This window comes from Panulirus ornatus, chromosome 13, assembly GCF_036320965.1.
Source record: "Panulirus ornatus isolate Po-2019 chromosome 13, ASM3632096v1, whole genome shotgun sequence".
NCBI lineage: Eukaryota > Metazoa > Arthropoda > Malacostraca > Decapoda > Palinuridae > Panulirus > Panulirus ornatus.
Window position 1 is genome coordinate 11,490,401 of NC_092236.1, and position 16,086 is coordinate 11,506,486.

The 16,086-nt window shown below is 44.0% G+C and overlaps 1 protein-coding gene and 1 long non-coding RNA gene across 2 annotated transcripts in view; one reads left to right on the forward strand and one right to left on the reverse strand.

Annotated features, from left to right (window-relative positions):
• LOC139752753 (uncharacterized) overlaps positions 1-8,268 on the reverse strand; it is a 78,539-nt gene extending 70,271 nt beyond the window's left edge. Inside the window, exons 1-2 of the long non-coding RNA XR_011713573.1 lie at positions 8,113-8,268; positions 1,103-2,219 (exon numbers count right to left, since the gene is read on the reverse strand). This is a non-coding gene — a long non-coding RNA (uncharacterized lncRNA). The remainder of the gene's footprint in view (positions 1-1,102; positions 2,220-8,112) is intronic.
• The window catches only part of Sym (symplekin scaffold protein), a 175,086-nt gene that overhangs the window by 56,903 nt on the left and 102,097 nt on the right, over positions 1-16,086 (forward strand). The window lies entirely within an intron of this gene.

The window sequence follows — 16,086 nt, forward strand, 5'->3', positions numbered from 1 at the left end:
CTTAGCTCCTTCATCTGATCCTATTTTTGAAAAAAATATTACTGTATAAGGTGATCAATATATATATATATATATATATATATATATATATATATATATATATATATATATATATATATATATATATATTTTAGTTATTTTTTACATGACCACAATCGTTTAGTTTAATTTCTTCTATGTCGTTATAGTGACTAGGCTTCACATGTTATGGTGTAATGGCGAGGCTTCTGATCTCTGACTGTTACAGAAGATAAAGAAGAATGTGAGGGTTGCAGGTCGCAGGCGGAGTACCTCTCCCACCCAGCCCTGCCTGAGCCTGGGGTGGTGTTGCTCTCTTTGTTGATTCGTTGAATTTTTTATGAGGCTTGAGGATTGCGTCTGAAGATATTTTTCCTCATGCATTATATATATATATATATATATATATATATATATATATATATATATATATATATATATATATATATATATATATAATAATTTCGTTGCAAGAAAAAAGCCGATGGGGTTATAAGAGCTCCTATTCTATGGTTTGTGGTGGTGTTATGGTTGGAAGTCTGCGGAGCTGTGTATCGGCCCGGCTCATTACTTAAGCCGCACATGTTTTTGTTTTATGTTCAGATAATGTAATACAAGTAAGAGAATCTGACTGATGTGAGGGAGCCTTCGCTTCAGCTTCTCTCTCTCTCTCTCTCTCTCTCTCTCTCTCTCTCTCTCTCTCTCTCTCTCTCTCTCTCTCTCTCTCTCTCTCTCTCTCTCTCTCTCTCAGTAGAATGCTACTTTGTGAAATATATAAGATCATACTCCAGTTTCTGCTCTCCTAATGCATATTAGAGGATCCATTTTCCTTAATCCCCTTAGGGAACAGCAGTTAACGAGATTATTCATACATAAATTTACTTAAAATTAAAAGTATAATTAACTTGTACATTCACACTAAAAGGCACACACACACGGACAAGCATATATATATATATATATATATATATATATATATATATATATATATATATATATATATATATATATATATATATATATCCATCTGAGTCCACTTAACGAAAGATAAAAACAAGATAAACACGGGGGAGGAGGTACTCACCGCCTTCTTCTTGCTGTGTCGTCTCCGGTGTGACAGACGTCTTTTGCCTCCCTGAGCCACGTCTCCCACCACCGCCAGCACCACCAACGCCACCGTCACCACCGCCCACAACCTCATCCTCTCGCCTCAAGTCACTCACTTCCACAAAACTCGAAGGTCCTCCTCTGATTTAACTGGCCTCACAAGACACCTATAAGTTCTCACAGGCGTGTCACAGCTCTCACAGGAATAAAAGAAGTCCCCCTTCAGCTCCAAAAAAATCCTCTCACTGTGTCACATGCCTCCCAGAACCTCTTCGGCTCTCACAAGACTGCCGGGTGCCTCTCCACCCTCCCTGACTTAACAGAGTGGTAACCGAGAGGCAGATGAAGCCGAGTGGGCCAGGTTGATGATGTGATAGTCTCAAGAGGTGTTCTTGGAAGCCTCAGGGGCTGAGTCCTTCTAGTTTATGAACTGGTATACTGAGCTGATAACTTTATCAACGGAGGTTGAACACCTCTGGAAATAACCTCTCTAAATTTCTGAGAGTATGTGTTTGGCTGGTTGGAACACTGTCAGTTGTTGTGAAGGTGGCACTCAGAGGCACAAGTGACGGGTCCTGCTATCTGGTGGCACTGGTGGATGTTCAGGATACACTTTGAGACGCTGTGTCACGGTTTACGAACGGTGGCACTGTTGTTCTGAGGCACATAAATTCAGTAGGATATTGGCACCACTGTCCTCGCACCTAAGTTCCACCACCGTTGGTTTCCAAGTATATCACACTTCACCAGGCTGTAGTACGACTGTCCAAAGTCCTGCTATTTCGCGGGGCAAGTTGAAGCCAGTGTCCAGTCCAGTATTTCCTTGGATCTGGAATTAGTAGCTAAGTGACAATTTGGTAAATATGAACACCTATGTCCTAGTACAAGACTGTCATGAAATTTGCTTCCACTGTTTTGGCACCAGGATTACTCTGGCGGTGTTGCCACGGAACGACTTCCACAGGTCCATAGGCGTCGAGACACTGAGTGGCACTTGATGGTGTTGTCCCGCCGTGGACGACGACACTGAGGGCCGTAGGCGAGGCGGGCGGGCCTGAGGCGGGTCCTCACTGACCCAGGATCCTGCACCACACCTTGAGAAGGAGCGCTAATTAGAACACTTCCTACAATCATCACCTAAACACTTAGTATCAACATGTCCGATATTCTACAACTAGGGTTTAATTACTCTAGAGGTATACTATAAACTGATTCGAATCCCGCTTTCTAAAAGCATTGAACTTTGAATTTTGAGAATGAGACACACATAACAAGGATAAAGCTGAAGGTCTTCTGGTTCACCACAACAAGTAAGAGTAATCATCACTCACTCACAGCCTTCTCGAAACGAATGCCTCAATGGCAGCGGAGTTAGCCAGCTAATCTGGTGTGATGGTAAGAGGTCATTATGAGAGACTCGGTCATAATCAAGCCACGAGGTCAATAGTTCGTCAGGTCGGAGCAGAGGCAGGGTGGTGGCAGGTCTCCTTGCCGCCAAGGTCCTCACTACCGGATACCATCCAGTCTAAACTTTCTACGCCTACTTCCCCGCTGCATTCCTCATCTCCATCTCTCATCTTTGGTTTTCCCTCTGTTGTTAATTTTACCATTAACGGCAAGCAGTCACCGTGGGGCGAGGTGTAATACCTGAGTGATACACACAAACACACCTCTCTGCACCTGACGAGGGACGAGCCTGTTGCTTCCCCCTGCCTGAGATACGCGGGAAGCCCGTGTTGAGAGAGGGAGGGGGAGGCTGGGCGGTCGGTAGTCATGAGGCGTTGTTACACGCCATTCACTGTCGCACTACATTCTTCAAAGGTACTGGTCGGTTAGTCACACCACCTACCCTTCACTGCCACACAGCGCTCCAGACCTGCTCTCCACCGCAGACGTGTGTCGTCATCTCGTAAACAAACGCATTGTCGCCACTTAGACATTTGGCCTTAAGCAACAGATAACTTATCGTCTGATATGAACTTCAGTCCTGTGTTTTTTCGTCTAATATATATATATATATATATATATATATATATATATATATATATATATATATATATATATATATATATATGATGGGATTACTATTTGTATGTTACGAGTGGATAATTTTACAATCGTATTGCCCAGTCTCTTAACACTGTATATTCAAATCATATTTATCCCGTACGTTTGTATACACACACACACACACACACACCAGCTTAAGCCAGGTACACATTCATCGACCAACCCAGGGGGGAAGGGTGAGCACCTGGGTTAAGTGAGAGCCAACTGCCACCAGGATTCGAACCCATGCGGGGTCCGACCCCAGGCGGGCCAGAGGTGACTCATGGTCAGTAACGCTAATCATCACACCACATGTGTGTGTGTGTGTGTGTGTGTGTGTGTGTGTGTGTGTGTGTGTGTGCGTTTATTTATCCCAGGCTTGAGTCATCAGCACCATCAGGTAACCTCTTTTGCATCTCCTTTATGCTCCAAGCCAGTCGAGAGAGAGAGAGAGAGAGAGAGAGAGAGAGAGAGAGAGAGAGAGAGAGAGAGAGAGAGAGACCTAAATGAGCGGGACAAGTGGGAGGAGCGAGACTCCTGGTGCTGTCCGGCTGGCTGGCTGGCTGGCTAGGTTGGGTGGGTGTCAGCCTCGTGTATGTCTCCTGTGATTTGTCAACCTGCCTCACCCCCTGTTGGTCCCGGGCCCGCTCAAGGCGACCCCAACCCTCAAGGCCTGTTTGTCTATCCGCAGGAGCCGCTTTCATACACACAACGTACGAGGAAATGATCCCTAAGGATTAATTTCTGAAGTTAAGAGTCGCAGATGAGGAAGTGTGTCTGTACAGACCTGTTGAGGTCACGGGAAGAGAGATGGGACAACACACGCCAGTAAGGACAGCCTCTGATGAGACATGCGCATCGTCTCCCATTACCAAATTATACATTTTAAAGCCCGAATAAATTAGTCTCTCTCTCTCTCTCTCTCTCTCTCTCTCTCTCTCTCTCTCTCTCTCTCTCTCTCTCCCTCATTTGCACTTCAGTGCACGGCACAACGGAGTCTTCAGTGCCATATTCTCTGCAGGTTAGAGTACGGAGGAACTCGAGTTTAGTCATCGCACTTGAAAGAAACGTAAAGATCTAATAAAGAAGGTGTAAGGAAGGGCAGTAGGGATGATACCTGAAATAAGAGAGTCGAGCCGCGGGGAGAGACTGGAGACTGATTTTTCTCACCATGGAAGAGAAAAAAAGTAAGGGGATACGAGTATAACCTTTAGATTTTTTTTTTTCAAAATTACTGTATAAACTTTGAACAGTTCCATGAAAGATGAAGAAAACGAACAACGAGATGTCATAGCAAGAAACCTAGCAAGAAACGTGTTCGATAGAGTAGGTGACGAATGGAATAAGTTCTGAGACTTCGCATATAGACAGTATTTGGAAAACGAAGTTGTATGATAGTAAGGCTCAAGAGATGCTCCCCTTCTCCATGCCTGCAGAACTCTCCCTTCACCCCTCTGTACTTAAAACAAATCCCGTAGGTGACTGCCATCAATACTTGGTTTGATTTTTACTTACATTAACCTTGCAGGATGAAAAGAGATATGATACCTCAGTTAGGAAAAAAAAATGATGATGCTCCACTCGAACGTAATTTGGTTGGTTAGTGAAGACATGATAAGGGTATTTGTTTGGAAACTAAGCCTCTGGGGGAACTTCAAGGGTAGCAGTTATATCAGAGCTGAACGCAGGACCATAAATTTGGAAAGTTGATAGCGTATGAAGGAGAGAGTTACACGAGGTTTTGAGAAATCTGTAGTCAGGGAGCCAGTGAATACGAACGAGTGCCAGAAAGGGAGAATACAAGAGAGAGAGAGAGAGAGAGAGAGAGAGAGAGAGAGAGAGAGAGAGAGAGAGAGAGCTGTGGTTCAACCAAACATAGATTGCCAAAGATTGCAGAGGCACTTCGGGAACGATATAGGTGGCAGAGCAACCAACTTTAAAAGGTATAACAGGATAAAAAGATAAGTATAATAAAACAAGGAAAGATATTTTGAAAGCAGCATTATAGACGAGGCAGATGATTACATAAAACTTGCCCCTTCAGATTATCAGGAGCAAATTGTCAGAGAACAATTGTTTAGACTGAAGGACCCAGAGGGAACGGCTGTTAAAAGTCGAAGAGGAACTTAATGCTGAGTTTAATAGTGTGTTGACCTTAGAAGACACGTTACTGCCAACACTAACGAGATGGGATGTGTACAAGACTAGGAAGATAACAGACAGGATCAAGACCGTTACATAGTATCTAAGCGGCTGTTGAAGGATCGATGCAAGGCACGAGGTCCTGATGAAACCTGGCTCTGTGTGCTCGAGGAGTGTGCAGACTCGCCCCGACAAGCCGCTGGAGATGTTTCAGAAGCCTCAGTGGAAGAGGCTTCAACGTCAGGGAAGAGGACAAAAAACAAAAGGACTAATTTCTAAGATAGGAGACAGGGAAAAGGCGGTGAACTACAGGACCAGCATGATTCATAAGTACGGTGTGTAAACTTCTGACAGGATGATCAGAGAGCAGATGAGTGACTATCTGCAAAAGGAGGAACTATCTTAGTGAGCGGAAGGTAGCATGGTTTGGTGGAAAAGAGATCATCATACATGACGTCCTCTCGAATGCCACGGTAGAGGGAGCACCGCTGTAGGGAAGAGACTGGGGTTAGATATGTGAGTCTTTGAAACTGATGGGAGACATTCGACACTCTCCACAGGAGGCTCGTTGGCGGGTTAGATTTTCGAGCAGACGAAAGAGAGGGAGGGACACCCTCGGTGGATCAAAAACGACAGAGGACACAAGCTGATTTTTTCAGACTTTGGTTTGAAGCAACCAGTGTTCTCCCGTAGGGGCCACTGGGAAGCCATTGTTGTTAATGGTCCATGATAGTGTCATGCAAAAAGGACTTAAATGAATATGCGGATGACTAAGATCATGAGGGATGTAAGAAGTATTTAGCATTATACATTTGTACAAAAAGACCATAAGGCAGCTCCAGCATTTGTCAGGACCCTTTTTGATGAAGCTCAGCCAAATGCAAAATAACGAAGAAATAGGACCATGCAAAATGAGGACAGGTTATGACGAACCTGTTCACAGGTGACGAATTACTGATATTAAGCTGTGAAGAGGTTTGACGCTGAGAGAGCACCCAGCCAGTCACAAGATACCATATTAGGAGAGTTGTCAAGGCTGATCATGTGCTGCTCATTAGCAAAACGAACAAGTACTCAGAAAATGAACATGCTCAGATTAGAAGCAGATATAGAATATGCATCAGTCTCTCGGCCATCCCACATACAAGAGACGTTGGTTGATAGGCTTGAAGAGGGCCGCCGGCAGGTAACAAAGATATGAACTGGAGTAAGGAAGCTGAGCTTGAGGAAGCGTGGTAACAATGAAGTTACCTATTTTTGATGACAGATGGAGTAAAGGTAACACACACACACACACACTCACACACACACGCTGTACTTTCATCGCATTCAAGTACATGGATATGGAAATATACAGCAGAGTCAGAACTTAGAAGCTTAGTCTGAAAAGACAGTTAAAATGTGAAATACATTCATAGTATCAGAGTAGAGGATGAACTGAATAAACGAAGTGATTTAGATTGTAAATACCAGCAACATACTCGACATGCTGCCCTACGAAGGTGAATTCTCTCCTCGTATCGCAAACAGGCAAACGATTACACACACACACACACACACACACACACACACACACACTGTAGAACTGTACTAATAGGCACTTACACACTTATTTATGGCTGAACATAAACAAGCGCATCTGCATGCAAATTCACCCACTCACAGACAGACAAACGCACACTTAGAAACACACACACAAGCACGGAATCACACTAAACAAGGAGGTAATGAAAGGTTTGGATGAGTTATCGCGGTTTGAATGCAGCGTCACGGTTGACTTGAGGAAGTGCTGTGGAGACTGCTCCATCCACTCAAAACCGTATTTACACAGCTAATTCTAGGAATCTGATATCCCCACCTGGAATATATATATATATATATATATATATATATATATATATATATATATATATATATATATATATATATATCGAGACCTTTCGGGATTTATTTATATTTTTTTACACAGAACTTCGTAATCTACGCGTATACCTACTTCTGAGTAAACAATGGGCGTTGTAATTGATAATTATCAGAAATCTTGACAGACGCGATAGATTCAGTCTTTATGATCGCAGATAACGTGAAGATAGACACATACAGTAACGTTGCAGTGTTACACTTGGGGCCGCTCCGCCGAGTCGGTGTTAATGGAATTATTCCGCGGCAGGTTAACCAGGCGCGAGGCGAAATACTATACTTTCAGCTGGCCTTTAAATGTGGCCAAGCTCCGTCACACCTCAAACCCCCTCCACGGACCCATTTCCACCAGCAGATAGCATGTGTACGGCAGTTCACAGCGGTAAAGACTAGTTCATGCGCTGAGTTTTAGAGGCACAAGTAGGTGTCCCTCAGCCTAGCCCCTATATAGCAGCAGACCACCGCCCACCCTCTCGCCTGTTTTTCCGCTTACGAAGGATTTCTTTTGTCAGTGTTGCCATCGCGTGTCACACGTTTAGACTGGCCGTCAAAACTCGTTTAATGGGAGCTACTAGCACTGTGTCACTTCCATCCCTGGACGCGCGCACCTGCCCTTCCACGTGCAAGCAAGAATCATCTACTGTACATCGCGTGCCTCTCTCCCCGTGACACTGTGAGTACCTCCCACGGTAAGCGACGTTTCCTGTGGGCACGACGATTTAAAGCGACAACTCTATACTAAATGGAACGGAGGTACCAGCAGTTGTGAGCATCACTACGGTCACTCTTTACATCGTTTATGACATCGTAACACCAACTTAGAAATATTGAATTAAACCTTTCATTATATACGTATATATTTTTATAACATCTCACCGCACAAACAGTACACGATCCTCTTCATTCATGCGCCGCCAAACTCGCAGTGGACTGGCGGGCGGTGCGTGTGAATGAGCACTGTGTGTGTAAGTGTGTGATAGGCTGGCGGGCGCTCCAGGCACCTCCACCACTCGCGACCGCCTCTCCCTCACTGACTGACCGCCCTCCCCTCCTGCTACTGCCCTCCTCTCCAACCCTCGCCACGACCTCCCACCTCCATCCCCTCCACTGCCTCCGTCAGTGCCTTGCTAATTAACCTCCTTATTACTCCTGCCACCGTCACTGCCTGTGCCTCCTGCCATGCCCGACGAGAGTACTCAACAACACACAACCTCTACCACAACCCTACAGCGATCTGCATCACCCGTCGTTCCTAACACCTGTGCGCCACACTTACCACCGTCGCTCTCCCAGTCAGAATTGTTCACCGCTCCACCATTACCCCACCTTTACCACTGCCGCTTCCACCACTTCTTTCCATCATCACAGTGCATGGTCTACCATCCCAGCAACCTACGACAGCATCCTGCACTATCCCTCCACAGACACTTCAGATGTGCCATCCCTACCCTACCACCGTCTGCACAGACATGACATTACTGCCATTACTGCTGCCCTCATCTGCTTCCTCAGCTACAGCCACCACTACCTACGCTATCACTCCCAGTAACTTTAGCCACACGTCCAGTACTTACTTCAACAGTACATCAGCACTTACTTACAACACAACCATCACCACCACTTCATCACCACATCACCACTACCATAACTTCACCAGTACAGAATCACCGCTACCTTCACTGCACCCGACACTACTACCACTTCACCTCTACACCACCAATACCATAACTTCCCCTCTTTTTCTTAGTTTTGATTGAAATTTACAATTGCTTCTCATTTTGAATAAGAGTTGTAAGTAAAAAATAGAATTTTGAAGGTGTCAGTTTGCCTAAACGAGAGAGAGAGAGAGAGAGAGAGAGAGAGAGAGAGAGAGAGAGAGAGAGAGAGAGAGAGAAGGTTACGTAAAGCAAATGGTATAGACTGTACACGACCCGAGATCTGCTCGGCAGCTGCTGGAAAAATGTCTGTCAGGAAAGTAAACAGTGCAGCAACTAGCCTCACACCTGCAACAGTAGATGTCGAATACACATTCGAAGCAGATCACAAAGATGACGAGATGGAGCTGTACCGGTGATAGGGCTATTAGATTAATTTTACTCAAATTTTGACGAACCAACGTAAAGTAGTCAGCTGTATGCGCTCTCTCTTTGGTCGGACCAAGTCAGGGAGTGCGCTAAAAGACTGGGATTTTCGGTGAATGGAAAACTTGTTCTTAATTCGCCATATCATTCGGTATCGGGTGGAGTGCAGCCGGGGAACCACGAGCGGACAAGGTACTCCACCCATGTCAAGTGTAGCTGGAAGAAGAAAATCCCTTCACTATCAATTTATCGGACGACTGTTCCTCAGATGCTCATATTTCAAGCGTCTGATGCAGACACAAAAGAAAGAATTGCTTCCTGTTCTCTCTGCTGTGTGTCGACCACAGAGTTACCAACAGAAATAGCCATCTGGCGTACGAATCTTTTAAAAGGTAATTGCCAGATAATGGATCATTGCTTTCTTGTTTTCGTATAAAAGAAAGCATTGTCTCTTGATGAGAATTGCCCCTTTATGTGTCGGAGCAGAAATGTTGTCTTTAATCCCCAGGGATATCAGTTCGTCGTATTTGTGAACATTTTATTTACGTCTCCAGGGATATTAGTTCGTCGTATTTGTGAACATTTTATTTACGTCTCTTCTGTAAAGGAATAATTGCAAAGTTTCAGGTTGCCATGATCATCAGGGTAAGAACTAAGACATAAAAAGTGAGGACGTATCTTCTCATCGTTAGTGACTTATTTACTTTAAAGATATATATATATATATATATATATATATATATATATATATATATATATATATATATATATATATTCATACTATTCGCCATTTCCCGCGTTAGCGAGGTAGCGTTAAGAACAGAGGACTGGGCCTTAGAGGGAATATCCTCACCTGGCCCCCTTCTCTGTTCCTTCTTTTGGAAAATGAAAAAAAAAGATATATATATATATATATATATATATATATATATATATATATATATATATATATATATATATGATATATATATATATATATATATATATATATATATATATATATATATATATATATGATATATATATATATATATATATATATATATATATATATATATATATATATAATATTCTATGAAACTTCGGAAGTATTAACTTCAGCTGTGATGATGGAGCTGAGATAGTCTTGTGTACGTTCCTCCATCATTATGTCCCGGACTTTGGCTTCCGGGTACATATTGAGACGAATTTTGGTGGGTGTCGGTCAGAGTTTGAGAGCTCAGGTGTGCGGATGGCAGCTGTGGTCGAATCACGCGTCCGCACAAGCACTGCGGACTAAGCTGGATGTAAGGCAGGTTAAAAATTATTCCGTCACTTAGTGTACTAAACAAATTTAGCTGCTGAGAATATATCATGGAGACACCTAGTTGTAAGGATTTAGTGTTAACCCATAAACAGAGATCGAATCTTTATTTTGCTCTTGCTATAAATCATGTGATAAGGTAATGATTTGAATAACCTTTCTCATTCAAGTCTACAGTCAAAAAAAAATATATATATATATATATATATATATATATATATATATATATATATATATATATATATATATATATATATATATTTTCTTTTTCTTTCGTACTATTCGCCATTTCCCACGTCAGCGAGGTAGCGGTAAGAACAGAGGAATGGGCCTTTGAGGGAACATCCTCACCTGGCCCCCTTCTCTGTTCCCTCTTTTGGAAAATTGAAAAAAACGAGAGGGGAGGATTTCCAGCCACCCGCTCCCTCCCCTTTTAGTCGCCTTCCACGACACGCAGGGAATACGTGGGAAGTATTCTTTCTCCCCTATCCCCAGGGATAATATATATATATATATATATATATATATATATATATATATATATATATATATATATATATATATATATATATATATTAGAGTCAGTTCCACAGTTGAAATAAGTTAACTCCCTAATATCTGCGATTGAAATAACTCGGTTTTATCTTAACTGTATCCAAATTCCTGATTATGAGTTTGGTTACACTAGGTGATACGAGATACTTGCATTTTAGAAATATTGCAAAGGATGATGAGGTTACAAATGTGCATTGTTGCATGTATTATGTCTGATGATGCAGAGGATGTGGATGGAAGCGAGAATGTAAAGCTGGAAAGATGTGAAGACAACTGTTTAAAAAAATTCAGGTGTTTGTCTTCATAACTCCTTCGTTAAGTTTAGCTTCGGGAATTTTGTGAAGTTAATCTTTGATTCACTAAGAGGAACAGGTAGTACTCAGAACTACCTCGAGCAAGATCCAGCGAAAATATTCGTCATTTTGGAAGGAGATTAGTGTCACTTGGGAAAATCTGTTATTGTTCACTTATACGTACTGCGTATCTCTGAAACAAACTGTTTGGCGGTATTGTCTGATCATAGGACTACATGATGGTCCTTCTGTCCGTCTGTCTGTCTACAGACACCCTGATGAAGTTGCCAGACTCATGACAGTTGCCTAAAATTCATCCATTTCGTTCGCAGGATAGAAATTGCTGGCTACTAGGGTGATATATTATCGGAAAGATATTTCATTATTGAACGGAAAGGTTGTTCTGGCAGTGTTAGAGGTATGAGGAGGTAAAATCGCTAGAGGGAGTGGTTATACCACTTAACAAAGTTATTCTGCCGTTCGGGGTGTGGTGATTAGGAAGGATGTGATTGCCGGAAGTGGTGGTGCTGAGAAAGGGTTTGATAGACAAGGAAGGGAGTAGTGGTGGTGGTGAGCGAGGGCGTGGTGATGGTAGTGAGGGAGAGCGTGGGAGGCAGAGTGAGAGGGCGTGGTGGTGGGGAGGGAGGGTGTGGAGGCCAGAGAAGAAGGGAATGGTGGTGGTGAAGGAGGGTGTGCTGGCCAGGAAGGGAGGAAGTGGTAGTGGTGAGGAAGTGTGTGATAGTCATCCACAGGGAGCGAGCAGACGAGGCACTGGAAGACCTGAAGACCTGCTTCTATAATTGAAAAAGGAATAGTTTTTGAATATTCTGATACGTTTAACCCCCCGCAGTACGACGATGAGGCCTTTGAACACGACGGTCCGACCCTTGAATATAATAGGATCGTACCGTCCTGATTATGATTAGATTTTTCTTTTATGAACTGCAGCTTTGATGGTTCCGTCTCTCCGCCTCCCTTCGTGTTACCATGACGGGTCGTCTCAACAGGCTAGGTGCTGGCGACGCCGGTGGCTGGTCCGTACCTACCTTGCTAATCCCATACAGGTTGGGTTCGAAGATGATTAATCAGTTGGATATCGATTCGTATAAGATCCCAGTTCGCCGTCCGAGGCGGACATGGCTGTCGTAGCTGGTGGTCTGCATTAAGCTTGCTGACCCGGAGCTCTGTGGACTCTCTCGTCAAGATGATCCTTCGCGGATGTATACACGGCGATGTCACAACTGTTGTTCTTGAGGTGAGGGTGGGGATTGGAGGCTGCTGAGAGAGAGACAGACCGAGCCGAATCTGTTGCAGCGTGTCCACTTGTTGATCCGTCGCGCTCCTACGTCCCAGCGAACAATGGGAGGTTAACTTAAGATGGCGGTGGTGGTCTCCGCTTGCTTGTGTTCACTGTCCACACCCGCCTGACAACATGTCCTCTTGCCCCTCACTGATGATATCCTGGGAAAAATATTATACTGATATTTGATTTATCTTTAGTCTTATTCACAATTTGTAAAGTTCCAGTTTCAAACGTAGATTATTCATTCATTTTGTATGACAATGAAATTGCGATTCTGAAATGTAGGTGTGATATTGATGTGCTGTAACTGCTGTGCGAAGCCAGTGTCAAGCACATGGTGCCTAGAGTGAGGTGCTGACTAAGGAAACACAGATGTTTCTCCACCACCTTGATGCTAAGGCGCCTGCGCTGATTTTTTTTCTTTTTTTTTTTTTCTTTTTCATCGAGCACTGAAATGCTCCGAATTGTTGCCTAGTACATAACATTTTGAGAGGGTCTTTCTACAACAGCAACCCTACATAACCAAGGTGCGTCACCATCACATTACATAAAACTCTACAGACCAATACACAAGTTACCTTAGCTGATCACTTGTGTCATGACGCCCCTCACGACTCTCTCTCCTGCCGACCAGCACACACGATTGTTTTTCTTCTTTCCATCGTGTTCGTCCATCGCCAGGTTGCTGTGGTGTGTGTTCCCCGGTAAACATGTCTGACGGTGTTCAGCTTTAAGGGATCAGACCTGACCACTGGCCACATGGGACTTGCCAGATGGGATTTTTCCTGGTGTCCTTAATGTGAACCTGGGGCATCTGATCTTAGTAAACACTGCCTCCACTCCCCTTCCTGCCATTTCCCACGCAAGCACTTGCCTCTGCCTGTCACAAGACCCTGCCTGCTACTGTCCTCATTCCTGTCACTACCCTACCATTGCCACTGTTACTAGCATTGCCACGACTCCCACCATTACCTCTACCAATCCCTTCCATCATTATCCTCCAAGGTGTAACAGCTGGCTGGCATTGTGGCAACTTGTGCTTTTTGTTGAGAGCGAGAAAGAGAAAACGGAAAAGATGAATAAAGAATAAAAGAAATTCAGCTTAACTCCGAATGAATTCGTGATGAATACGGATGAATGATACGTAAACTTGAGGGATCGAAATACCATCTATGCGTAAGTAGATCAGTAAACACTCGTGAGAAATAGCATTTCTATTCCTTCATATATATCCCATGTTCTTACCCTCACTACCTTCCTTTTCATAGGGATGTCTCAAATCTAGGCGTCAGCATCGTATTTTGCTAAAGGCTAGACAAGCGCAGGATACGAAATATGTGTAACAGTTACGAGCGAAGGATACCACTTTTTTGTGTGTGTGAAATGACTGTAACAGATTATGTCCAGAGTCAGCGGCGCCGGACGTACCCCGTGGAAGGCCTGAGCAGTCGAAGGTCGCAGGGGGGTAACAGGAGCCCGGATGGCTTCCTCTACCCATCAGTAGAGAAACATCCGAGTCTGTCAGATTATGATCCGTAAAACTTTCGCCAACGTTGGACGGCGTCGGCCTGACTAATGCACGAACTCTACGGATGTAAACTCTCAGCATGAGGATGACCCCTCTGAAGAGAGCGAGGTCCTGTGTCAGGCGGGCGGCCCCCAGCTGCCTCAGATGTAGAGTTAAGACCACAGCCACAGTCATGGAACGATATACGATGAACCTTCATTCTGCATCGTATGGCACTGACCATATGGGAGTCGCTCAGTAGACTGGGCATCGCTCAGTAGACCTTGATGGTCTTCAAAGCTGCACCAATGTACCCTTGAGCACGACGGTATATGGCCCTTGGCACGACGTTATATCCCCAAGCACGATGTTACGACTCTCTGAACACAACGGCACATCCCTTGGGTATGATGGTATGACCTCAGACCTGCCTCATAAGGGTCAGGTCAGAGGCCAGGCCAGGATACCCAAGGACAGTAGCATCGTGCTCAAAAGCTCGCGTTCCTCGACCATGTCCTTCCTTAAAATTAATGTCACCTTTTTTTTTTTTTTACTTTTTTTATGCCGACGTTTGAATAACAAACCATATGTCAAAGAGAAGGATATTAAGATTCTGCTCGTGTCGTTGTTATATTCATCACCAACTTTTACTCGAGTGTCAACTCCTCTCCTCATTCCCCTAGGGTGAGTCGGTGAGTCACAGACACGTTGAAATTCACATTATTCCACCCAAGCCTTGGTGAAGCTCTGGATGCATCTGTGGCAGTCCCATCCTGGTACCCTCCGCCCCTGCTAGGGTCATCTCCCACACTCGTACCATCAGACTACCCCACTACCACCACAGGAACCACTGCCACCATCCCTCAGTCGCTACCAACAGTCTTGCCACGAGCAATCTACCCCGTCTGTTACTGCCCTTCCTCTGCCATCGCTCTTGTCAACTACCATCACCAACCCTTACTGCCACCACAGCCTTTGCTAACACCCTAGTCCTTCCCAACACCCAGCCACCACCTCCGAACTCAGAAGAGCATCACTACACATGGTATATCACCACCCGACACCACAACCATCATCGCCACTGTGGTTGCCTCTTTAGATTTTTTTTTATCTCGTGATTTTTGACCGTATTTAGAAAATTATTGGTTATCATAGTATGGTAAGGTTTTTTTCATTTCTTTTTTTAATCTTTTTTTCCAGTTTTCACATATTACGTATACTTGTGTTTTTTTCTTTTATGTGTTTTTATTCTATTCTCTTGTGTTTCTATATTTGTCCATTTCGGTTTCATCCCCTCGTAAGTTGTATTTTCTTGAACGGATTTGTCAACTTTCTTATTTCCTCCACCTTTAGACATTTCCGTCTGTATGTAAACTGATTTTAGTAGTAAGGTGTATAAGGTGTGTGGTGTGTGTGTGTGTGTGTGTGTGTGTGTGTGTGTGTGTGTGTGTGTGTGTGTGTGTTATAACGCCTGTGTTGCCCTCACTCAGGGGATCTTACCCGGAATAGTATAATATCATGAGTGGCGGGCTGTGTGTGTGTGTGTGTGTGTGTGTGTGTGTGTGTGTGCCGTCCCCCAAGGACCCACTGGAGACAGATCTTATTAGCGGGGTCACCACCAGAATTAGGATCCTGTCACGTCCGGAAGTTTCGTCTCGGACGCGAAGAAGAAGAAGAAAAAATACCACAATGTCACACATGTAGAATATGACAGTTTGTTTTCCTTTAGCTCGCCCTTGAGTAGCGGGAGTTGTGTGTGAGAGGGGGCAGTGTGTGTTGAGCCAGGCAGGAACACCTAATTCGTATTC